This window comes from Sinohyriopsis cumingii, unplaced genomic scaffold (genome assembly GCF_028554795.1).
Source record: "Sinohyriopsis cumingii isolate HCF-2022 unplaced genomic scaffold, ASM2855479v2 utg002482l, whole genome shotgun sequence".
NCBI lineage: Eukaryota > Metazoa > Mollusca > Bivalvia > Unionida > Unionidae > Sinohyriopsis > Sinohyriopsis cumingii.
In genome coordinates this window covers 46,327-73,471 of record NW_028316226.1, presented here as the reverse complement: position 1 = coordinate 73,471, position 27,145 = coordinate 46,327, and the positions used below count along the sequence as shown (strand labels likewise).

The following is a 27,145-nucleotide window of genomic DNA, read 5'->3' as shown; positions in this document are numbered from 1 at the left end:
CCATTATCCGCCTTTATATTTGTCCTGCATACGAGCCGTACCTTATCTACAGCTTGATATCAGTGCGCTGCTGTTACTCAGATCCTTGCACATGAAAAGATTATATCATAGATGAAACGTACATATTTCATTTCCTTGTGTACATTTCATGCACAAATAGTATTGTTTCGAAATATCAGTCTTTTGATATCATTTACTATTCAGTTTGCTTCAAAGCTAATCTCCCAAATCTATGAGACATACACATATAAGTCCTTCTTCCAAGGAGAAAAAACTGTCGCAAATGACCCATGATCAAACTAAATTTAATGAATTTTAATAATCTTTGCATCATTTAAGACCAGATGATAGGAAGGAACCTAATGTTCCTATAAAGTGTTTTCTTTTTCTCTCTTAGTTTTCTCTGAAGATTGTGTTTTGTAATATATGTAATTTATGGATGACATTATTCATTGTTGTATACACAGACTGGTTCTCTAAATTCAAGACCGAAACTATGCAATCAAGCTGATTGTTGTTGTGGGTAATAAATGAAAAGTAATTAGTTGACTTTGTTTAGACTAACATGCTTTAAGATAAAGTCGATTTCCGATGACGAAGACATATTTAGAATTAAAATGATATTTTATTTGCATGCTTCTAAATGAAATCCAACTCATCTGAATTTTACTGTTGATAATAATCAAGAGTTTCAGATCTACATAATATTAATTGCTGCCGATAGACCCTTGGACAATTCGTTGATCAAACAGCATTCTCCATTCGCCGGCGTCCCCGTTTGACACTTGGATTATGCATAAAGATGAATGCATGCTGATGTATGTCGATGGAAGCCAAATTTGCCATTCTAGTCGACGGTCATACCATTAATTTGACAGTTGATTTTCACAACAACAAAAAAGATAATTCCAGTAGGTGGATTAGGCAAGGTTCGTTTTAGGTTCTCTCTAAGCAGCACATTCATCTTTCGTTAAAGATATGATAGGAAATCTGTACAAATATTATGAATTCGTCCATCAATATTTTGCTTAAAAACCAATTCCGGATAGACTTTGTTCTATTTACAACCTCCTTGAAAACGAATACCGCTTTCTACTAAAATGCATCTTGTGGATAGATGTGAGATGAAATTCAAGCAGACAAGACCTTTGAAGAGACTAGCAAGTGAGAAATCATGTGGCTGTCTCCAATTTAGAAAGTGCTTCAATCCAAGTAATCTACGCCGTTTCAGAATCAAATAAAGAGATGTGTTGTGTCGGTTAATTCTAACAGCATGCATTGTAACCCTATAGGCAGTCAATCAATAAATCAACGCCAACTGAATTAGATGACACAGACATGTAAATGACATTAGGCAGTTAAGGTAAAGACACGGTGGGGAGATAGGCCCTTACGAAGCAAGGGAATAATGTGCATCGGTGGTTCAGTGGTAGAATGCTCGCCTGCCACGCGGGCGGCCCGGGTTCGATTCCCGGCCGATGCAAATTTTTTTAATATAATTTTAGAATGTTTGCATAATCCAATATTTGTAATAACTCTTTTTGCCCTAGTCTAATTTTCGCTCACTTTTGTGTTTTATGCCAACTCCACAACTGAAATCGGAACAGTCCTTGAATCAGAAGCTTGGATGTCTCACACTGAGTGTCCCTCGCTTCCCGGAAAAAAAGATGGATGTTGGTGCAAAACAGCTTTCCATTACAATGGGACAGATCCTTATCTTGTCTATAAGGAGTTTCTAATTGGAACTGTAGGAAGAGCGTAATAACCTTCATTTTTCAGTTAGAGGTTAATCTTTAAATCCGGATGACGATGCCTATCGCCCTTAATTATTTTAACACAAGAACATTTCAGTGTACTGAACGTGTTATTATCATTTACTTTATGACACTAGAATACTCTTTTAGAGATGTCTTCAATTTATTTCAACATTTATGTCTGTCTGTAAACCTCGTTTCACGTTTGACCTTCTCCAGCCAACTTTGACTCGAATTTCATTGAACTGATTTCAAATCCAGACTGAAAGGAATGATACTAAGTTCCCATTCACAATGTTTTTGTGTTATTTACAGATTACTGTATCAAACGATCATTGACCTCTCTCTCTCCCTCTCTCTCTCGCTCCCTCTCTCTCTCTCTCTCCCTCTCTCTCCCTCGCACTCTCTCTCTCTCTCTCTCTCTCTCTCTCTCTCTCGTTCGAAATCACACAAGAGTTCAAAGTTTATGCCTGCACAATGTCATATGTAGGAAAGTCATCATTGGAGATGTAAATGTTTAGATGATCAACCTGTCATGGGTTTCATTACATTTCAGAGGACAACAAATAGAACTATAATCAGCCTGCAATTTCAAAACTCTACAACGTCATTAAGAATAAATGTACGACATACTGTTATATCTACAATTACACCGTTTGAAAGATAAACTATATCCTCATGCGCAAACATGCACGCACGCAAACATACATATATGTGTAAACAACATACAATCATTTTTTTTTAAAAAGGCAAACTGTTATCTATACTGTATTTCTACTGTGTGATTGAAGTTTCTCCTTAATTGCGGGTAGGAGATTGGGCCTATCTGAATAATGTCTTTTTAATCAATAACATATTGAAGGCCTATTGTGTATATGGTTGTAGATTATAAAGTAAGATTATTAATTTTGTATGAAAACATCTTTATTTGGATTTGAGATCAGATCATTAGTTTTTCCTCAGGAAATCCTGGTGTACCAGATATTTGGCATGTTCTTTACTAAACCTTTAGTATTATACATGATCTTGCTGCCAGCGTTGAATATTATAGTAAACGAAACAAATATATTTGCAGTAGATGCATTAGGCAAAGTTGATTGCAGGTTTTATCTAAGCAATACACCAAACTTTAGGAGAGGAAAACTGTACCAATAGTGCGAATTGCGTCCATTAATGTCTTGCTTACAAACTAATTCAGGACGGATTTTATTTGATTCACAACCTCCTTAGAAATGAACACCATTTCTCTACTTGCATGTGTCTTGTAGAAAGATCTAAGAGCCATATATATATATATATATATATATATATATATATATATATATATATATATATATATATATATATATATATATATATATATATATATATATATATATATATATATATATATATATATATATATATATATATATATGTATATATATATATATATATATATATATATATATATATATATATATATATATATATATATATATATATATATATATATATATATATATATATATATATATATATATATATATATATATATATATATAGACGCTGAGGGCCTTCATTTGATTCCAAGTCGATGAAAGGATACTTTTACATTCAGAATGTGTGCATGGTCCTAAATTGTACTATCGTTTTTCGCTGTAACCTAATTGTCGCTCACTTATGTTTTGTATGCCAACGCCACAACTTAAAGTCTTCCATCAGGAGATGGGGTTTCTCATACAGAATGTCCCTCGTTTGATGGATGCCCCGTGAATCCAAAAATCAAAAGCAATTATTTTGTCATTGAGGATGTATTAAACTGCATGCCATAGCATTCATAGAACTGTATGCCTGAGAATGTGCAGAAATGCATTTCTGCCTATCGAAACAAAAGCACACCTGATGTTTCTATCCAGAACTCAAACCTCAGTAAATCATAAAATAGGGAGTTGCAAAATTAATGCTAAAACAATTCTCTGGCAATCAAGAAGTCTAGTAAAAGTAATGCCACCAATGTCTTTCATCAGTACATTTTGGAATTAGAGCTACAATGAAATGATTTTGCAATATTATCAGCCTATTACAAACCCAGTTTGAAGTGAGACAGAAATGGGACTCGGATTGAATCTTGAAAAGGTAAATAAAAGTCAGACGGAAACTTGCAGAAAACATGGAAGTCAGACGATATTTTTCAATAGTAAATGGAAATCAGACGAAGTCTTGGAAAAGTATGTTTAGGTAGATTTCTGAACACAAGGGAATTCGACTGCTGTATTCCGAATTCAATACCAAGGTATTGTTATATTTATCTGAAAAGTCACAAACCGGTCTAGAACTGGACTATGCCAAGCGAAGTTCGGACAAGTGGCACATTGTTTCAGATTGTTCAAGACAGACTGAGCGTGTTGCCGAGCGGATTTATTTTGATCGAAACACTTTGGCGCAGAAACACTATCCATATTTTAAAGATACAAATGATTTCCTGGAAAAAACTGACCAAACTTACAGCCTCTTAAAACTGTATACTTGGAGAAATAAAGGTGTGCAACGGCCATAAATTACCATTTTTTACGTTAGGTGTATTGAGGATAGTTTCCTCGTTTGGACCCATGTGGAGGAAAAATAGTTTCCTGACTGGATATAACAACCAACATTCATCAATTAAAATTAAAACGAAAAAGAAAGGGAATAAGGAGTAGATTTCCTAAATTTGACATTATACAACAGAATAAACTTGCAAACGGGAATAATCGGGCCATTAGGATATATTTAAAGGAGATTCATCAATTGTTACGTTAAATACCTTTCCTGTAAGGCATGGGTTCAGGAGCATTGTTAATTCCAAACACATATTTCCCACACGATTTTGCAACATCAACAAGATTTAATGACGCTTGTTCGATGTATTTCGAGAAATAAGTTGAAAAATCAAGCAAGTGGTTAAACAGAGACCTGAAGTTTTAAGAAGAATAAATATTCTCAACAAAACAAAACTAACAATTTCGTTTTTTGTTAGTTACATTTGACGTTCTTAGTTTTTCTCCTTTATATTCCATACAACTTTACAAAACAAAAAATAACAATTACGATCTATGTTGGTTTCAGTCCACGTTCTTTTTTTCTTTTACATTCCTTAAAAGCTTGCAAAACAAATGTAACAAGTACGTTCTTTGTTGGTTAAAGTCGATCTTTTTTTCTTTCTTACATTCTTTACAAGCTTACAAATTAAAACTAACAATTATGTTCTTTTTTGGTTTCAATCGACGTTCCGCATCTGCAAGATGACTTATTGTTGTTACAGCTCTGTGAAGATAACAATTCCAAAATGTTGCACCGTATAACTGTAAATATAACTTTATCAAGCATATTTATTCTTAATAGGGTTGTCAACTTTTGAAAGCTGAGGCTGATTGAAGTCCTGAAGATTGATCTCTGAAAGGTAAAGAAATGCAAGACAGGTTGATCATCTAGCCATCTACAACTACAAATATAACTTCCCAACATATGTCACATACACAACGAGAAAACACCGATATTATTTTCACCGAAAGCATAACTTAGGAAGAAAATTATAATATATTCAATTGAATTCGAATCGCAATTATGCGACTATTTATTTCAATTGAAACCTTTAAAGGGAGAGAAATCACTGGCCGCACATGGTGTCTGAAGCCATACACTGCATTATACTCCTCAGCAAGAGCAGAAGACCTCTTCCAGGACATGGTGATTATCACAATTTTTGCACGATCAGTTGCGTTCAAAACATTTAAAAGAACGGAAACCCTCTTCAAGCACATGGTACTTATTGGAAATGTAACACGTGCAGTTACATACGAAGCCAGTGAATGAACAGGAGCCGTGGTGATGCATAGTTATAGCAGAAACAGTTGCATTTGAAAATCCGAGAAACAGAATAAACTCTCTAGCCGAAGATGTTACCTACTTATGATATTGATCAAGTGGTAGTCGGTATTTATCACCTTCAGACACACACAATAAGAGAACGGGAGTAAAATGAAATTTGTTGATTTTGAAATAAGGACAGACCAAGTTTCATGAACATGTCTTACAATTTTAGAGCGAACTAACTGAAGACATTTTATTCTTAATTCTTACTGATTATATGGACAGACATACATTCGCAGAGTAAATGTGAATTTTTTTGAACATCAAAGTTTTCCTAATTTGACTTACTTGTTCATCTTTGAACTGCAACGATAAAACACTTAATTGACCATATGCCTTTTGTATGGTTTCGCTTTCTAACGAACCGAACACTTGATTGAAAATTCAGGGGTGAATATGCTTTGGCGCATCATCTTAAACTAGTATCATATACTTACTTTAAAACATAATCTGGACACTAGAATAGTTCTAAAGGAGGTTCTTCAATTGTTACGTAAAATACTTTTCCAATAAGTCGTACGTTCAGGAGCATTGTCAAATTCCCAATACATATCTCCCACACGATTTGTAACAATCAACAACATTTAATGATGTTTGCTTGTTGCTTTTCGTGAAATAGGTTAGAAAATCAAGAAAGTGGGTAAACTGAGACTTGATGTTTTAAGAAGAATAAAGATTCTCAACAAGAAAAATCACAACCTACCAATTACGTTCTTTGCTGATCCCCGGTCGAGTCATACCAAAGACTTACAAAATGCTACTAACAGCTGCCTCGCTTCACGCTCAGCATTAAGAGGTTAGTGTTAGGACTGGTCCGCCTGGTGTCAGGATAATATGACTGGGTGGGACATCATGCTACATGTCTGCGGCATGATGCCCCAGTGCTAGACGTAACTATAATCTGTCGCACTGCGGACATCGTAGCGATATGACTGATAAATTATTAAAGCTACGTTAAAAATCCATATCACACACACACACACACACACGCACACGCACACATGTTCTTTGCTGGTTTTAATCGACGTTCTTATTTTTTCTTCTTTGCATTCCTTACAACCTTACACAACAAAAGATAACAATTACGTTATTTGTTAGTTTCAATCGATGTTCAGCATATGAATCAAAGTTTGCAAGAGAATATTTGTGTGAATATTTGTGTGATTTGCAACAACAATTTCCTGATGCGTTTCAAAGTTACACTTTGAATAGAGCTTACAAAGGAAATGAAAATATAAGGAGCATTTTGGGCGAGATCCAGTCTTCCGAGTATCGACAAGCCTGGTTTTTAAAAGTGTAAATCGAATGGTAGTAAGTGGTGAATGTTTCTAATTAATTCAGACCTAGCAATTAACGTTAAAACAAGTGAAAATTGTAAAGTTGAAAATATAATTCATATGATGCGAAAACTGTTTTATGTTATGTATTGTTTAAACTGTATAAAGAGAATGCAGAGGAAACCAAAAGGCATTTAATTTATTTACTTTTAATGAACATTCTTCGGGACCTTTATGGTACATAGATTCATTCGCATCTATCTGTCTGTCTCTATGTATAACTGTATGTCTGTTTCAATCTCAATCCACTGTAAACCTGTCTGCCTGTTTGTCTGCCTATATGTCTATTGTATTGCCTGTTCAAGTATTTTGATTCTCTTGATGGGTATCTTCCTTCGTTGGAATGATGAAATATATATCTATATATCAATCTATCGATTGACCGATATCTTTATCTGTCTATATATCTTGATGGGCATGCTCCTTTTTGAGAATGAGTACATTTCATACACAACTAGTAAAGTTTCAAAATCTTAGTCTTTCGTCATCATTAAACTATTCAATTTGCTTCAGAACAAGAAGACAGAATAACTTCAAATTACTTTTGTTTTTACATTCATCGCCAGGCTTTCTTCTCCAGTTACTTGTCGATATTATGTCCAAATAATGAAGATAATGACCCAAATATAAGTCCTTATTCCAAGGCCAAAAAAAAACTGTCGCAAATGACCAAAGGAAAAACTGATTTTAATGAATTTTAATCATTATTGCATAAGAAAAGAAGGAACTTAGTGTCACTATAAAGTGTTTTTTTTTCTCTTAGTTTTCTTTGACGATGGTGTTTTCTGACATATGTAATTGTGGTTAAGATTAGTCTTTCTTGTATACATAAACTGGTTCCCTAAATTCAAGAATGAAACTATGCAATCAAAACTGGCAGAAGTTAAATAATTATTAGCATACATTTTGATAAGGATGTCTAAAACAAACTTTTTCTGTATGGGTGTGGAGGTTAACTTTGTTCAGAGGAAGATAAGAGTGCAATGAAAAACTATGCTAATCCACTGGTCCATACAGTAGTTATATTTGTTCAAGAATTTCAGTACATCCTCTGAAGCTGAAGTCGTAAATGGGGTTCTGGGAAGTTAACTTCCAATTAATTGTACTTGACTAACTATATGAAAACCTATTTCAAGTTTTGGAGAAATGACAATTCACCAGCGTTTCCGAAATCAATCCGTCAAAAGTATTGCATTTACACGAATAATTGAAAATGAAATATTTCACTCATGGCTGTCCCGAGAGATTGCTTCAACCATTTACCAGGATACTACAAAATGAGTATTAACTTTCATTTCCAAAATGGTGGGCTCGTCCGGGATTTGAACCCGGGACCTCTCGCACCCAAAGCGAGAATCATACCCCTAGACCAACGAGCCTCACATGGGAAATAATCGTGCCATTATCCGCCTTTATATTTGTCCTGCATACGAGCCGTACCTTATCTACAGCTTGATATCAGTGCGCTGCTGTTACTCAGATCCTTGCACATGAAAAGATTATATCATAGATGAAACGTACATATTTCATTTCCTTGTGTACATTTCATGCACAAATAGTATTGTTTCGAAATATCAGTCTTTTGATATCATTTACTATTCAGTTTGCTTCAAAGCTAATCTCCCAAATCTATGAGACATACACATATAAGTCCTTCTTCCAAGGAGAAAAAACTGTCGCAAATGACCCATGATCAAACTAAATTTAATGAATTTTAATAATCTTTGCATCATTTAAGACCAGATGATAGGAAGGAACTTAATGTTCCTATAAAGTGTTTTCTTTTTCTCTCTTAGTTTTCTCTGAAGATTGTGTTTTGTAATATATGTAATTTATGGATGACATTATTCATTGTTGTATACACAGACTGGTTCTCTAAATTCAAGACCGAAACTATGCAATCAAGCTGATTGTTGTTGTGGGTAATAAATGAAAAGTAATTAGTTGACTTTGTTTAGACTAACATGCTTTAAGATAAAGTCGATTTCCGATGACGAAGACATATTTAGAATTAAAATGATATTTTATTTGCATGCTTCTAAATGAAATCCAACTCATCTGAATTTTACTGTTGATAATAATCAAGAGTTTCAGATCTACATAATATTAATTGCTGCCGATAGACCCTTGGACAATTCGTTGATCAAACAGCATTCTCCATTCGCCGGCGTCCCCGTTTGACACTTGGATTATGCATAAAGATGAATGCATGCTGATGTATGTCGATGGAAGCCAAATTTGCCATTCTAGTCGACGGTCATACCATTAATTTGACAGTTGATTTTCACAACAACAAAAAAGATAATTCCAGTAGGTGGATTAGGCAAGGTTCGTTTTAGGTTCTCTCTAAGCAGCACATTCATCTTTCGTTAAAGATATGATAGGAAATCTGTACAAATATTATGAATTCGTCCATCAATATTTTGCTTAAAAACCAATTCCGGATAGACTTTGTTCTATTTACAACCTCCTTGAAAACGAATACCGTTTTCTACTAAAATGCATCTTGTGGATAGATGTGAGATGAAATTCAAGCAGACAAGACCTTTGAAGAGACTAGCAAGTGAGAAATAATGTGGCTGTCTCCAATTTAGAAAGTGCTTCAATCCAAGTAATCTACGCCGTTTCAGAATCAAATAAAGAGATGTGTTGTGTCGGTTAATTCTAACAGCATGCATTGTAACCCCATAGGCAGTCAATCAATAAATCAACGCCTACTGAATTAGATGACACAGACATGTAAATGACATTAGGCAGTTAAGGTAAAGACACGGTGGGGAGATAGGCCCTTACGAAGCAAGGGAATAATGTGCATCGGTGGTTCAGTGGTAGAATGCTCGCCTGCCACGCGGGCGGCCCGGGTTCGATTCCCGGCCGATGCAAATTTTTTTTATATAATTTTAGAATGTTTGCATAATCCAATATTTATAATAACTCTTTTTGCCCTAGTCTAATTTTCGCTCACTTTTGTGTTTTATGCCAACTCCACAACTGAAATCGGAACAGTCCTTGAATCAGAAGCTTGGATGTCTCACACTGAGTGTCCCTCGCTTCCCGGAAAAAAAGATGGATGTTGGTGCAAAACAGCTTTCCATTACAATGGGACAGATCCTTATCTTGTCTATAAGGAGTTTCTAATTGGAACTGTAGGAAGAGCGTAATAACCTTCATTTTTCAGTTAGAGGTTAATCTTTAAATCCGGATGACGATGCCTATCGCCCTTAATTATTTTAACACAAGAACATTTCAGTGTACTGAACGTGTTATTATCATTTACTTTATGACACTAGAATACTCTTTTAGAGATGTCTTCAATTTATTTCAACATTTATGTCTGTCTGTAAACCTCGTTTCACGTTTGACCTTCTCCAGCCAACTTTGACTCGAATTTCATTGAACTGATTTCAAATCCAGACTGAAAGGAATGATACTAAGTTCCCATTCACAATGTTTTTGTGTTATTTACAGATTACTGTATCAAACGATCATTGACCTCTCTCTCTCCCTCTCTCTCTCGCTCCCTCTCTCTCTCTCTCTCCCTCTCTCTCCCTCGCACTCTCTCTCTCTCTCTCTCTCTCTCTCTCTCTCTCTCCCTCTCTCTCGTTCGAAATCACACAAGAGTTCAAAGTTTATGCCTGCACAATGTCATATGTAGGAAAGTCATCATTGGAGATGTAAATGTTTAGATGATCAACCTGTCATGGGTTTCATTACATTTCAGAGGACAACAAATAGAACTATAATCAGCCTGCAATTTCAAAACTCTACAACGTCATTAAGAATAAATGTACGACATACTGTTATATCTACAATTACACCGTTTGAAAGATAAACTATATCCTCATGCGCAAACATGCACGCACGCAAACATACATATATGTGTAAACAACATACAATCATTTTTTTTTTAAAAGGCAAACTGTTATCTATACTGTATTTCTACTGTGTGATTGAAGTTTCTCCTTAATTGCGGGTAGGAGATTGGGCCTATCTGAATAATGTCTTTTTAATCAATAACATATTGAAGGCCTATTGTGTATATGGTTGTAGATTATAAAGTAAGATTATTAATTTTGTATGAAAACATCTTTATTTGGATTTGAGATCAGATCATTAGTTTTTCCTCAGGAAATCCTGGTGTACCAGATATTTGGCATGTTCTTTACTAAACCTTTAGTATTATACATGATCTTGCTGCCAGCGTTGAATATTATAGTAAACGAAACAAATATATTTGCAGTAGATGCATTAGGCAAAGTTGATTGCAGGTTTTATCTAAGCAATACACCAAACTTTAGGATAGGAAAACTGTACCAATAGTGCGAATTGCGTCCATTAATGTCTTGCTTACAAACTAATTCAGGACGGATTTTATTTGATTCACAACCTCCTTAGAAATGAACACCATTTCTCTACTTGCATGTGTCTTGTAGAAAGATCTAAGAGCCATATATATATATATATATATATATATATATATATATATATATATATATATATATATATATATATATATATATATATATATATATATATATATATATATATATATATATATATATATATATACACAGACGCTGGCGGCCTTCATTTGATTCCAAGTCGATGAAAGGATACTTTTACATTCAGAATGTGTGCATGGTCCTAAATTGTACTATCGTTTTTCGCTGTAAGCTAATTGTCGCTCACTTATGTTTTGTATGCCAACGCCACAACTTAAAGTCTTCCATCAGGAGATGGGGTTTCTCATACAGAATGTCCCTCGTTTGATGGATGCCCCGTGAATCCAAAAATCAAAAGCAATTATTTTGTCATTGAGGATGTATTAAACTGCATGCCATAGCATTCATAGAACTGTATGCCTGAGAATGTGCAGAAATGCATTTCTGCCTATCGAAACAAAAGCACACCTGATGTTTCTATCCAGAACTCAAACCTCAGTAAATCATAAAATAGGGAGTTGCAAAATTAATGCTAAAACAATTCTCTGGCAATCAAGAAGTCTAGTAAAAGTAATGCCACCAATGTCTTTCATCAGTACATTTTGGAATTAGAGCTACAATGAAATGATTTTGCAATATTATCAGCCTATTACAAACCCAGTTTGAAGTGAGACAGAAATGGGACTCGGATTGAATCTTGAAAAGGTAAATAAAAGTCAGACGGAAACTTGCAGAAAACATGGAAGTCAGACGATATTTTTCAATAGTAAATGGAAATCAGACGAAGTCTTGGAAAAGTATGTTTAGGTAGATTTCTGAACACAAGGGAATTCGACTGCTGTATTCCGAATTCAATACCAAGGTATTGTTATATTTATCTGAAAAGTCACAAACCGGTCTAGAACTGGACTATGCCAAGCGAAGTTCGGACAAGTGGCACATTGTTTCAGATTGTTCAAGACAGACTGAGCGTGTTGCCGAGCGGATTTATTTTGATCGAAACACTTTGGCGCAGAAACACTATCCATCTTTTAAAGATACAAATGATTTCCTGGAAAAAACTGACCAAACTTACAGCCTCTTAAAACTGTATACTTGGAGAAATAAAGGTGTGCAACGGCCATAAATTACCATTTTTTACGTTAGGTGTATTGAGGATAGTTTCCTCGTTTGGACCCATGTGGAGGAAAAATAGTTTCCTGACTGGATATAACAACCAACATTCATCAATTAAAATTAAAACGAAAAAGAAAGGGAATAAGGAGTAGATTTCCTAAATTTGACATTATACAACAGAATAAACTTGCAAACGGGAATAATCGGGACATTAGGATATATTTAAAGGAGATTCATCAATTGTTACGTTAAATACCTTTCCTGTAAGGCATGGGTTCAGGAGCATTGTTAATTCCAAACACATATTTCCCACACGATTTTGCAACATCAACAAGATTTAATGACGCTTGTTCGATGTATTTCGAGAAATAAGTTGAAAAATCAAGCAAGTGGTTAAACAGAGACCTGAAGTTTTAAGAAGAATAAATATTCTCAACAAAACAAAACTAACAATTTCGTTTTTTGTTAGTTACATTTGACGTTCTTAGTTTTTCTCCTTTATATTCCATACAACTTTACAAAACAAAAAATAACAATTACGATCTATGTTGGTTTCAGTCCACGTTCTTTTTTTCTTTTACATTCCTTAAAAGCTTGCAAAACAAATGTAACAAGTACGTTCTTTGTTGGTTAAAGTCGATCTTTTTTTCTTTCTTACATTCTTTACAAGCTTACAAATTAAAACTAACAATTATGTTCTTTTTTGGTTTCAATCGACGTTCCGCATCTGCAAGATGACTTATTGTTGTTACAGCTCTGTGAAGATAACAATTCCAAAATGTTGCACCGTGTAACTGTAAATATAACTTTATCAAGCATATTTATTCTTAATAGGGTTGTCAACTTTTGAAAGCTGAGGCTGATTGAAGTCCTGAAGATTGATCTCTGAAAGGTAAAGAAATGCAAGACAGGTTGATCATCTAGCCATCTACAACTACAAATATAACTTCCCAACATATGTCACATACACAACGAGAAAACACCGATATTATTTTCACCGAAAGCATAACTTAGGAAGAAAATTATAATATATTCAATTGAATTCGAATCGCAATTATGCGACTATTTATTTCAATTGAAACCTTTAAAGGGAGAGAAATCACTGGCCGCACATGGTGTCTGAAGCCATACACTGCATTATACTCCTCAGCAAGAGCAGAAGACCTCTTCCAGGACATGGTGATTATCACAATTTTTGCACGATCAGTTGCGTTCAAAACATTTAAAAGAACGGAAACCCTCTTCAAGCACATGGTACTTATTGGAAATGTAACACGTGCAGTTACATACGAAGCCAGTGAATGAACAGGAGCAGTGGTGATGCATAGTTATAGCAGAAACAGTTGCATTTGAAAATCCGAGAAACAGAATAAACTCTCTAGCCGAAGATGTTACCTACTTATGATATTGATCAAGTGGTAGTCGGTATTTATCACCTTCAGACACACACAATAAGAGAACGGGAGTAAAATGAAATTTGTTGATTTTGAAATAAGGACAGACCAAGTTTCATGAACATGTCTTACAATTTTAGAGCGAACTAACTGAAGACATTTTATTCTTAATTCTTACTGATTATATGGACAGACATACATTCGCAGAGTAAATGTGAATTTTTTTGAACATCAAAGTTTTCCTAATTTGACTTACTTGTTCATCTTTGAACTGCAACGATAAAACACTTAATTGACCATATGCCTTTTGTATGGTTTCGCTTTCTAATGAACCGAACACTTGATTGAAAATTCAGGCGTGAATATGCTTTGGCGCATCATCTTAAACTAGTATCATATACTTACTTTAAAACATAATCTGGACACTAGAATAGTTTTAAAGGAGGTTCATCAATTGTTACGTAAAATACTTTTCCAATAAGTCGTACGTTCAGGAGCATTGTCAAATTCCCAATACATATCTCCCACACAATTTGTAACAATCAACAACATTTAATGATGTTTGCTTGTTGCTTTTCGTGAAATAGGTTAGAAAATCAAGAAAGTGGGTAAACTGAGACTTGATGTTTTAAGAAGAATAAAGATTCTCAACAAGAAAAATCACAACCTACCAATTACGTTCTTTGCTGATCCCCGGTCGAGTCATACCAAAGACTTACAAAATGCTACTAACAGCTGCCTCGCTTCACGCTCAGCATTAAGAGGTTAGTGTTAGGACTGGTCCGCCTGGTGTCAGGATAATATGACTGGGTGGGACATCATGCTACATGTCTGCGGCATGATGCCCCAGTGCTAGACATAACTATAATTTGTCGCACTGCGGACATCGTAGCGATATGACTGATAAATTATTAAAGCTACGTTAAAAATCCAAATCACACACACACACACACACACGCACACGCACACATGTTCTTTGCTGGTTTTAATCGACGTTCTTATTTTTTCTTCTTTGCATTCCTTACAACCTTACACAACAAAAGATAACAATTACGTTATTTGTTAGTTTCAATCGATGTTCAGCATATGAATCAAAGTTTGCAAGAGAATATTTGTGTGAATATTTGTGTGATTTGCAACAACAATTTCCTGATGCGTTTCAAAGTTACACTTTGAATAGAGCTTACAAAGGAAATGAAAATATAAGGAGCATTTTGGGCGAGATCCAGTCTTCCGAGTATCGACAAGTCTGGTTTTTAAAAGTGTAAATCGAATGGTAGTAAGTGGTGAATGTTTCTAATTAATTCAGACCTAGCAATTAACGTTAAAACAAGTGAAAATTGTAAAGTTAAAAATATAGTTCATATGATGCGAAAACTGTTTTATGTTATGTATTGTTTAAACTGTATAAAGAGAATGCAGAGGAAACCAAAAGGCATTTAATTTATTTACTTTTAATGAACATTCTTCGGGACCTTTATGGTACATAGATTCATTCGCATCTATCTGTCTGTCTCTATGTATAACTGTATGTCTGTTTCAATCTCAATCCACTGTAAACCTGTCTGCCTGTTTGTCTGCCTATATGTCTATTTTATTGCCTGTTCAAGTATTTTGTTTCTCTTGATGGGTATCTTCCTTCGTTGGAATGATGAAATAAATATCTATATATCAATCTATCGATTGACCGATAGCTTTATCTGTCTATATATCTTGATGGGCATGCTCCTTTTTGAGAATGAGTACATTTCATACACAACTAGTAAAGTTTCAAAATCTTAGTCTTTCGTCGTCATTAAACTATTCAATTTGCTTCAGAACAAGAAGACAGAATAACTTCAAATTACTTTTGTTTTTACATTCATCGCCAGGCTTTCTTCTCCAGTTACTTGTCGATATTATGTCCAAATAATGAAGATAATGACCCAAATATAAGTCCTTATTCCAAGGCCAAAAAAAACTGTCGCAAATGACCAAAGGAAAAACTGATTTTAATGAATTTTAATCATTATTGCATAGGATAAGAAGGAACTTAGTGTCACTATAAAGTGTTTTTTTTTCTCTTAGTTTTCTCTGACGATGGTGTTTTCTGACATATGTAATTGTGGTTAAGATTAGTCTTTCTTGTATACATAAACTGGTTCTCTAAATTCAAGAACGAAACTATGCAATCAAAACTGGCAGAAGTTAAATAATTATTAGCATACATTTTGATAAGGATGTCTAAAACAAACTTTTTCTGTATGGGTGTGGAGGTTAACTTTGTTCAGAGGAAGATAAGAGTGCAATGAAAAACTATGCTAATCCACTGGTCCATACAGTAGTTATATTTGTTCAAGAATTTCCGTACATCCTCTGAAGCTGAAGTCGTAAATGGGGTTCTGGGAAGTTAACTTCCAATTAATTGTACTTGACTAACTATATGAAAACCTATTTCAAGTTTTGGAGAAATGACAATTCACCAGCGTTTCCGAAATCAATCCGTCAAAAGTATTGCATTTACACGAATAATTGAAAATGAAATATTTCACTCATGGCTGTCCCGAGAGATTGCTTCAACCATTTACCAGGATACTACAAAATGAGTATTAACTTTCATTTCCAAAATGGTGGGCTCGTCCGGGATTTGAACCCGGGACCTCTCGCACCCAAAGCGAGAATCATACCCCTAGACCAACGAGCCTCACACGGGAAATAATCGTGCCATTATCCGCCTTTATATTTGTCCTGCATACGAGCCGTACCTTATCTACAGCTTGATATCAGTGCGCTGCTGTTACTCAGATCCTTGCACATGAAAAGATTATATCATAGATGAAACGTACATATTTCATTTCCTTGTGTACATTTCATGCACAAATAGTATTGTTTCGAAATATCAGTCTTTTGATATCATTTACTATTCAGTTTGCTTCAAAGCTAATCTCCCAAATCTATGAGACATACACATATAAGTCCTTCTTCCAAGGAGAAAAAACTGTCGCAAATGACCCATGATCAAACTAAATTTAATGAATTTTAATAATCTTTGCATCATTTAAGACCAGATGATAGGAAGGAACTTAATGTTCCTATAAAGTGTTTTCTTTTTCTCTCTTAGTTTTCTCTGAAGATTGTGTTTTGTAATATATGTAATTTATGGATGACATTATTCATTGTTGTATACACAGACTGGTTCTCTAAATTCAAGACCGAAACTATGCAATCAAGCTGATTGTTGTTGTGGGTAATAAATGAAAAGTAATTAGTTGACTTTGTTTAGACTAACATGCTTTAAGATAAAGTCGATTTCCGATGACGAAGACATATTTAGAATTAAAATGATATTTTATTTGCATGCTTCTAAATGAAATCCAACTCATCTGAATTTTACTGTTGATAATAATCAAGAGTTTCAGATCTACATAATATTAATTGCTGCCGATAGACCCTTGGACAATTCGTTGATCAAACAGCATTCTCCATTCGCCGGCGTCCCCGTTTGAAACTTGGATTATGCGTAAAGATGAATGCATGCTGATGTATGTCGATGGAAGCCAAATTTGCCATTCTAGTCGACGGTCATACCATTAATTTGACAGTTGATTTTCACAACAACAAAAAAGATAATTCCAGTAGGTGGATTAGGCAAGGTTCGTTTTAGGTTCTCTCTAAGCAGCACATTCATCTTTCGTTAAAGATATGATAGGAAATCTGTACAAATATTATGAATTCGTCCATCAATATTTTGCTTAAAAACCAATTCCGGATAGACTTTGTTCTATTTACAACCTCCTTGAAAACGAATACCGTTTTCTACTAAAATGCATCTTGTGGATAGATGTGAGATGAAATTCAAGCAGACAAGACCTTTGAAGAGACTAGCAAGTGAGAAATCATGTGGCTGTCTCCAATTTAGAAAGTGCTTCAATCCAAGTAATCTACGCCGTTTCAGAATCAAATAAAGAGATGTGTTGTGTCGGTTTACTCTAACAGCATGCATTGTAACCCCATAGGCAGTCAATCAATAAATCAACGCCTACTGAATTAGATGACACAGACATATAAATGACATTAGGCAGTTAAGGTAAAGACACGGTGGGGAGATAGGCCCTTACGAAGCAAGGGAATAATGTGCATCGGTGGTTCAGTGGTAGAATGCTCGCCTGCCACGCGGGCGGCCCGGGTTCGATTCCCGGCCGATGCAAATTTTTTTTTATATAATTTTGGAATGTTTGCATAATCCAATATTTGTGATAACTCTTTTTGCCCTAGTCTAATTTTCGCTCACTTTTGTGTTTTATGCCAACTCCACAACTGAAATCGGAACAGTCCTTGAATCAGAAGCTTGGATGTCTCACACTGAGTGTCCCTCGCTTCCCGGAAAAAAACATGGATGTTGGTGCAAAACAGCTTTCCATTACAATGGGACAGATCCTTATCTTGTCTATAAGGAGTTTCTAATTGGAACTGTAGGAAGAGCGTAATAACCTTCATTTTTCAGTTAGAGGTTAATCTTTAAATCCGGATGACGATGCCTATCGCCCTTAATTATTTTAACACAAGAACATTTCAGTGTACTGAACGTGTTATTATCATTTACTTTATGACACTAGAATACTCTTTTAGAGATGTCTTCAATTTATTTCAACATTTATGTCTGTCTGTAAACCTCGTTTCACGTTTGACCTTCTCCAGCCAACTTTGACTCGAATTTCATTGAACTGATTTCAAATCCAGACTCAAAGGAATGATACTAACTTCCCATTCACAATGTTTTTGTGTTATTTACAGAATACTGTATCAAACGATCATTGACCTCTGTCTCTCCCTCTGTCTCTCTCGCTCCCTCTCTCGCTCAATCTCCCTCTCTCTCCCTCGCACTCTCTCTCTCTCTGTCTGTCTGTCTGTCTGTCTGTCTGTCTCTCTCTCTCTCTCTCTCTCTCTCTCGTTCGAAATCACACAAGAGTTCAAAGTTTATGCCTGCACAATGTCATATGTAGGAAAGTCATCATTGGAGATGTAAATGTTTAGATGATCAACCTGTCATGGGTTTCATTACATTTCAGAGGACAACAAATAGAACTATAATCAGCCTGCAATTTCAAAACTCTACAACGTCATTAAGAATAAATGTACGACATACTGTTATATCTACAATTACACCGTTTGAAAGATAAACTATATCCTCATGCGCAAACATGCACGCACGCAAACATACATATATGTGTAAACAACATACAATCATTTTTTTTTTAAAAGGCAAACTGTTATCTATACTGTATTTCTACTGTGTGATTGAAGTTTCTCCTTAATTGCGGGTAGGAGATTGGGCCTATCTGAATAATGTCTTTTTTATCAATAACATATTGAAGGCTTATTGTGTATATGGTTGTAGATTATAAAGTAAGATTATTAATTTTGTATGAAAACATCTTTATTTGGATTTGAGATCAGATCATTAGTTTTTCCTCAGGAAATCCTGGTGTACCAGATATTTGGCATGTTCTTTACTAAACCTTTAGTATTATCCATGATCTTGCTGCCAGCGTTGAATATTATAGTAAACGAAACAAATATATTTGCAGTAGATGCATTAGGCAAAGTTGATTGCAGGTTTTATCTAAGCAATACACCAAACTTTAGGATAGGAAAACTGTACCAATAGTGCGAATTGCGTCCATTAATGTCTTGCTTACAAACTAATTCAGGACGGATTTTATTTGATTCACAACCTCCTTAGAAATGAACACCATTTCTCTACTTGCATGTGTCTTGTAGAAAGATCTAAGAGCCATATATATATATATATATATATATATATATATATATATATATATATATATATATATATATATATATATATATATATATATATAGATATATAGATATATATATATAAATATATATATAAATATATATATAAATATATATATATATATATATATATATATATATATATATATATATATATATATATATATATATATATATATATATATATATATATATATATATATATATATATATATATATATATATATATATATATATATATATATATATATATAGACGCTGGGGGCCTTCATTTGATTCCAAGTCTATGAAAGGATACTTTTACATTCAGAATGTGTGCATGGTCCTAAATTGTACTAGCGTTTTTTGCTGTAACCTAATTGTCGCTCACTTATGTTTTGTATGCCAACGCCACAACTTAAAGTCTTCCATCAGTATTCATAGAACTGTATGCCTGAGAATGTGCAGAAATGCATTTCTGCCTATCGAAACAAAAGCACACCTGATGTTTCTATCCAGAACTCAAACCTCAGTAAATCATAAAATAGGGAGTTGCAAAATTAATGCTAAAACAATTCTCTGGCAATCAAGAAGTCTAGTAAAAGTAATGCCACCAATGTCTTTCATCAGTACATTTTGGAATTAGAGCTACAATGAAATGATTTTGCAATATTATCAGCCTATTACAAACCCAGTTTGAAGTGAGACAGAAATGGGACTCGGATTGAATCTTGAAAAGGTAAATAAAAGTCAAACGGAAACTTGCAGAAAACATGGAAGTCAGACGATATTTTTCAATAGTAAATGGAAATCAGACGAAGTCTTGGAAAAGTATGTTTAGGTAGATTTCTGAACACAAGGGAATTCGACTGCTGTATTCCGAATTCAATACCAAGGTATTGTTATATTTATCCGAAAAGTCTCAAACCGGTCTAGAACTGGACTATGCCAAGCGAAGTTCGGACAAGTGGCACATTGTTTCAGATTGTTCAAGACAAACTGAGCGTGTTGCCGAGCGGATTTATTTTAATCGAAACACTATGACGCAGAAACACTATCCATCTTTTAAAGATACAAATGATTTCCTGGAAAAAACTGACCAAACTTACAGCCTCTTAAAACTGTATACTTGGAGAAAGAAAAGTGTGCAACGGCCATAAATTACCATTTTTGTACGTTAGGTGTATTGAGGATAGTTTCCTCGTTTGGACCCATGTGGAGGAAAAATAGTTTCCTGACTGGATATAACAACCATCATTCATCAATTAAAATTAAAACGAAAAAGAAAGGGAATAAGGAGTAGATTTCCTAAATTTGACATTATACAACAGAATAAACTTGCAAACGGGAATAATCGGGCCATTAGGATATATTTAAAGGAGATTCATCAATTGTTACGTTAAATACCTTTCCTGTAAGGCATGGGTTCAGGAGCATTGTTAATTCCAAACACATATTTCCCACACGATTTTGCAACATCAACAAGATTTAATGACGCTTGTTCGATGTATTTCGAGAAATAAGTTGAAAAATCAAGCAAGTGGTTAAACAGAGACCTGAAGTTTTAAGAAGAATAAATATTCTCAACAAAACAAAACTAACAATTTCGTTTTTTGTTAGTTACATTCGACTTTCTTAGTTTTTCTCCTTTATATTCCATACAACTTTACAAAAGAAAAAACAACAATTACGATCTATGTTGGTTTCAGTCCACGTTCTTTTTTCCTTTTACATTCCTTAAAAGCTTGCAAAACAAATGTAACAAGTACGTTCTTTGTTGGTTAAAGTCGATCTTTTTTTCTTTCTTACATTCTTTACAAGCTTACAAATTAAAACTAACAATTATGTTCTTTTTTGGTTTCAATCGACGTTCCGCATCTGCAAGATGACTTATTGTTGTTACAGCTCTGTGAAGATAACAATTCCAAAATGTTGCACCGTATAACTGTAAATATAACTTTATCAAGCATATTTATTCTTAATAGGGTTGTCAACTTTTGAAAGCTGAGGCTGATTGAAGTCCTGAAGATTGATCTCTGAAAGGTAAAGAAATGCAAGACAGGTTGATCATCTAGCCATCTACAACTACAAATATAACTTCCCAACATATGTCACATACACAACGAGAAAACACCGATATTATTTTCACCGAAAGCATAACTTAGGAAGAAAATTATAATATATTCAATTGAATTCGAATCGCAATTATGCGACTATTTATTTCAATTGAAACCTTTAAAGGGAGAGAAATCACTGGCCGCACATGGTGTCTGAAGCCATACACTGCATTATACTCCTCAGCAAGAGCAGAAGACCTCTTCCAGGACATGGTGATTATCACAATTTTTGCACGATCAGTTGCGTTCAAAACATTTAAAAGAACGGAAACCCTCTTCAAGCACATGGTACTTATTGGAAATGTAACACGTGCAGTTACATACGAAGCCAGTGAATGAACAGGAGCCGTGGTGATGCATAGTTATAGCAGAAACAGCTGCATTTGAAAATCCGAGAAACAGAATAAACTCTCTAGCCGAAGATGTTACCTACTTATGATATTGATCAAGTGGTAGTCGGTATTTATCACCTTCAGACACACACAATAAGAGAACGGGAGTAAAATGAAATTTGTTGATTTTGAAATAAGGACAGACCAAGTTTCATGAACATGTCTTACAATTTTAGAGCGAACTAACTGAAGACATTTTATTCTTAATTCTTACTGATTATATGGACAGACATACATTCGCAGAGTAAATGTGAATTTTTTTGAACATCAAAGTTTTCCTAATTTGACTTACTTGTTCATCTTTGAACTGCAACGATAAAACACTTAATTGACCATATGCCTTTTGTATGGTTTCGCTTTCTAACGAACCGAACACTTGATTGAAAATTCAGGGGTGAATATGCTTTGGCGCATCATCTTAAACTAGTATCATATACTTACTTTAAAACATAATCTGGACACTAGAATAGTTTTAAAGGAGGTTCATCAATTGTTACGTAAAATACTTTTCCAATAAGTCGTACGTTCAGGAGCATTGTCAAATTCCCAATACATATCTCCCACACGATTTGTAACAATCAACAACATTTAATGATGTTTGCTTGTTGCTTTTCGTGAAATAGGTTAGAAAATCAAGAAAGTGGGTAAACTGAGACTTGATGTTTTAAGAAGAATAAAGATTCTCAACAAGAAAAATCACAACCTACCAATTACGTTCTTTGCTGATCCCCGGTCGAGTCATACCAAAGACTTACAAAATGCTACTAACAGCTGCCTCGCTTCACGCTCAGCATTAAGAGGTTAGTGTTAGGACTGGTCCGCCTGGTGTCAGGATAATATGACTGGGTGGGACATCATGCTACATGTCTGCGGCATGATGCCCCAGTGCTAGACATAACTATAATCTGTCGCACTGCGGACATCGTAGCGATATGACTGATAAATTATTAAAGCTACGTTAAAAATCCAAATCACACACACACACACACACACGCACACGCACACATGTTCTTTGCTGGTTTTAATCGACGTTCTTATTTTTTCTTCTTTGCATTCCTTACAACCTTACACAACAAAAGATAACAATTACGTTATTTGTTAGTTTCAATCGATGTTCAGCATATGAATCAAAGTTTGCAAGAGAATATTTGTGTGAATATTTGTGTGATTTGCAACAACAATTTCCTGATGCGTTTCAAAGTTACACTTTGAATAGAGCTTACAAAGGAAATGAAAATATAAGGAGCATTTTGGGCGAGATCCAGTCTTCCGAGTATCGACAAGTCTGGTTTTTAAAAGTGTAAATCGAATGGTAGTAAGTGGTGAATGTTTCTAATTAATTCAGACCTAGCAATTAACGTTAAAACAAGTGAAAATTGTAAAGTTAAAAATATAGTTCATATGATGCGAAAACTGTTTTATGTTATGTATTGTTTAAACTGTATAAAGAGAATGCAGAGGAAACCAAAAGGCATTTAATTTATTTACTTTTAATGAACATTCTTCGGGACCTTTATGGTACATAGATTCATTCGCATCTATCTGTCTGTCTCTATGTATAACTGTATGTCTGTTTCAATCTCAATCCACTGTAAACCTGTCTGCCTGTTTGTCTGCCTATATGTCTATTGTATTGCCTGTTCAAGTATTTTGATTCTCTTGATGGGTATCTTCCTTCGTTGGAATGATGAAATAAATATCTATATATCAATCTATCGATTGACCGATAGCTTTATCTGTCTATATATCTTGATGGGCATGCTCCTTTTTGAGAATGAGTACATTTCATACACAACTAGTAAAGTTTCAAAATCTTAGTCTTTCGTCATCATTAAACTATTCAATTTGCTTCAGAACAAGAAGACAAAATAACTTCAAATTACTTTTGTTTTTACATTCATCGCCAGGCTTTCTTCTCCAGTTACTTGTCGATATTATGTCCAAATAATGAAGATAATGACCCAAATATAAGTCCTTATTCCAAGGCCAAAAAAAACTGTCGCAAATGACCAAAGGAAAAACTGATCTTAATGAATTTTAATCATTATTGCATAAGAAAAGAAGGAACTTAGTGTCACTATAAAGTGTTTTTTTTCTCTTAGTTTTCTTTGACGATGGTGTTTTCTGACATATGTAATTGTGGTTAAGATTAGTCTTTCTTGTATACATAAACTGGTTCCCTAAATTCAAGAATGAAACTATGCAATCAAAACTGGCAGAAGTTAAATAATTATTAGCATACATTTTGATAAGGATGTCTAAAACAAACTTTTTCTGTATGGGTGTGGAGGTTAACTTTGTTCAGAGGAAGATAAGAGTGCAATGAAAAACTATGCTAATCCACTGGTCCATACAGTAGTTATATTTGTTCAAGAATTTCCGTACATCCTCTGAAGCTGAAGTCGTAAATGGGGTTCTGGGAAGTTAACTTCCAATTAATTGTACTTGACTAACTATATGAAAACCTATTTCAAGTTTTGGAGAAATGACAATTCACCAGCGTTTCCGAAATCAATCCGTCAAAAGTATTGCATTTACACGAATAATTGAAAATGAAATATTTCACTCATGGCTGTCCCGAGAGATTGCTTCAACCATTTACCAGGATACTACAAAATGAGTATTAACTTTCATTTCCAAAATGGTGGGCTCGTCCGGGATTTGAACCCGGGACCTCTCGCACCCAAAGCGAGAATCATACCCCTAGACCAACGAGCCTCACATGGGAAATAATCGTGCCATTATCCGCCTTTATATTTGTCCTGCATACGAGCCGTACCTTATCTACAGCTTGATATCAGTGCGCTGCTGTTACTCAGATCCTTGCACATGAAAAGATTATATCATAGATGAAACGTACATATTTCATTTCCTTGTGTACATTTCATGCACAAATAGTATTGTTTCGAAATATCAGTCTTTTGATATCATTTACTATTCAGTTTGCTTCAAAGCTAATCTCCCAAATCTATGAGACATACACATATAAGTCCTTCTTCCAAGGAGAAAAAACTGTCGCAAATGACCCATGATCAAACTAAATTTAATGAATTTTAATAATCTTTGCATCATTTAAGACCAGATGATAGGAAGGAACTTAATGTTCCTATAAAGTGTTTTCTTTTTCTCTCTTAGTTTTCTCTGAAGATTGTGTTTTGTAATATATGTAATTTATGGATGACATTATTCATTGTTGTATACACAGACTGGTTCTCTAAATTCAAGACCGAAACTATGCAATCAAGCTGATTGTTGTTGTGGGTAATAAATGAAAAGTAATTAGTTGACTTTGTTTAGACTAACATGCTTTAAGATAAAGTCGATTTCCGATGACGAAGACATATTTAGAATTAAAATGATATTTTATTTGCATGCTTCTAAATGAAATCCAACTCATCTGAATTTTACTGTTGATAATAATCAAGAGTTTCAGATCTACATAATATTAATTGCTGCCGATAGACCATTGGACAATTCGTTGATCAAACAGCATTCTCCATTCGCCGGCGTCCCCGTTTGACACTTGGATTATGCATAAAGATGAATGAATGCTGATGTATGTCGATGGAAGCCAAATTTGCCATTCTAGTCGACGGTCATACCATTAATTTGACAGTTGATTTTCACAACAACAAAAAAGATAATTCCAGTAGGTGGATTAGGCAAGGTTCGTTTTAGGTTCTCTCTAAGCAGCACATTCATCTTTCGTTAAAGATATGATAGGAAATCTGTACAAATATTATGAATTCGTCCATCAATATTTTGCTTAAAAACCAATTCCGGATAGACTTTGTTCTATTTACAACCTCCTTGAAAACGAATACCGTTTTCTACTAAAATGCATCTTGTGGATAGATGTGAGATGAAATTCAAGCAGACAAGACCTTTGAAGAGACTAGCAAGTGAGAAATCATGTGGCTGTCTCCAATTTAGAAAGTGCTTCAATCCAAGTAATCTACGCCGTTTCAGAATCAAATAAAGAGATGTGTTGTGTCGGTTTATTCTAACAGCATGCATTGTAACCCCATAGGCAGTCAATCAATAAATCAACGCCTACTGAATTAGATGACACAGACATATAAATGACATTAGGCAGTTAAAGTAAAGACACGGTGGGGAGATAGGCCCTTACGAAGCAAGGGAATAATGTGCATCGGTGGTTCAGTGGTAGAATGCTCGCCTGCCACGCGGGCGGCCCGGGTTCGATTCCCGGCCGATGCAAATTTTTTTTATATAATTTTAGAATGTTTGCATAATCCAATATTTGTAATAACTCTTTTTGCCCTAGTCTAATTTTCGCTCACTTTTGTGTTTTATGCCAACTCCACAACTGAAATCGGAACAGTCCTTGAATCAGAAGCTTGGATGTCTCACACTGAGTGTCCCTCGCTTCCCGGAAAAAAACATGGATGTTGGTGCAAAACAGCTTTCCATTACAATGGGACAGATCCTTATCTTGTCTATAAGGAGTTTCTAATTGGAACTGTAGGAAGAGCGTAATAACCTTCATTTTTCAGTTAGAGGTTAATCTTTAAATCCGGATGACGATGCCTATCGCCCTTAATTATTTTAACACAAGAACATTTCAGTGTACTGAACGTGTTATTATCATTTACTTTATGACACTAGAATACTCTTTTAGAGATGTCTTCAATTTATTTCAACATTTATGTCTGTCTGTAAACCTCGTTTCACGTTTGACCTTCTCCAGCCAACTTTGACTCGAATTTCATTGAACTGATTTCAAATCCAGACTGAAAGGAATGATACTAAGTTCCCATTCACAATGTTTTTGTGTTATTTACAGATTACTGTATCAAACGATCATTGACCTCTCTCTCTCCCTCTCTCTCTCGCTCCCTCTCTCTCTCTCTCTCCCTCTCTCTCCCTCGCACTCTCTCTCTCTCTCTCTCTCTCTCTCTCTCTC

The 27,145-nt window shown here is 34.7% G+C and overlaps 7 non-coding genes across 7 annotated transcripts; 4 read left to right on the top strand and 3 right to left on the bottom strand.

The window, feature by feature from the left end:
* Nucleotides 1-1,412: 1,412 nt before the first annotated feature.
* On the top strand, nt 1,413-1,483 carry Trnag-gcc (transfer RNA glycine (anticodon GCC)). The gene has a single exon. It is a non-coding gene; the product is annotated as a tRNA-Gly (tRNA).
* A 6,806-nt stretch (nt 1,484-8,289) lies between these two features.
* Trnap-ugg (transfer RNA proline (anticodon UGG)) lies at nt 8,290-8,361 on the bottom strand. The gene has a single exon. It is a non-coding gene; the product is annotated as a tRNA-Pro (tRNA).
* A 1,432-nt stretch (nt 8,362-9,793) lies between these two features.
* Nucleotides 9,794-9,864, top strand: Trnag-gcc (transfer RNA glycine (anticodon GCC)). The gene has a single exon. It is a non-coding gene; the product is annotated as a tRNA-Gly (tRNA).
* A 6,681-nt stretch (nt 9,865-16,545) lies between these two features.
* Nucleotides 16,546-16,617, bottom strand: Trnap-ugg (transfer RNA proline (anticodon UGG)). Its single transcript has one exon. It is a non-coding gene; the product is annotated as a tRNA-Pro (tRNA).
* A 1,432-nt stretch (nt 16,618-18,049) lies between these two features.
* Nucleotides 18,050-18,120, top strand: Trnag-gcc (transfer RNA glycine (anticodon GCC)). The gene has a single exon. It is a non-coding gene; the product is annotated as a tRNA-Gly (tRNA).
* Nucleotides 18,121-24,864: 6,744 nt separating this feature from the next.
* Trnap-ugg (transfer RNA proline (anticodon UGG)) lies at nt 24,865-24,936 on the bottom strand. Its single transcript has one exon. It is a non-coding gene; the product is annotated as a tRNA-Pro (tRNA).
* Nucleotides 24,937-26,368: 1,432 nt separating this feature from the next.
* On the top strand, nt 26,369-26,439 carry Trnag-gcc (transfer RNA glycine (anticodon GCC)). The gene has a single exon. It is a non-coding gene; the product is annotated as a tRNA-Gly (tRNA).
* The last annotated feature ends 706 nt before the right edge of the window (nt 26,440-27,145 follow it).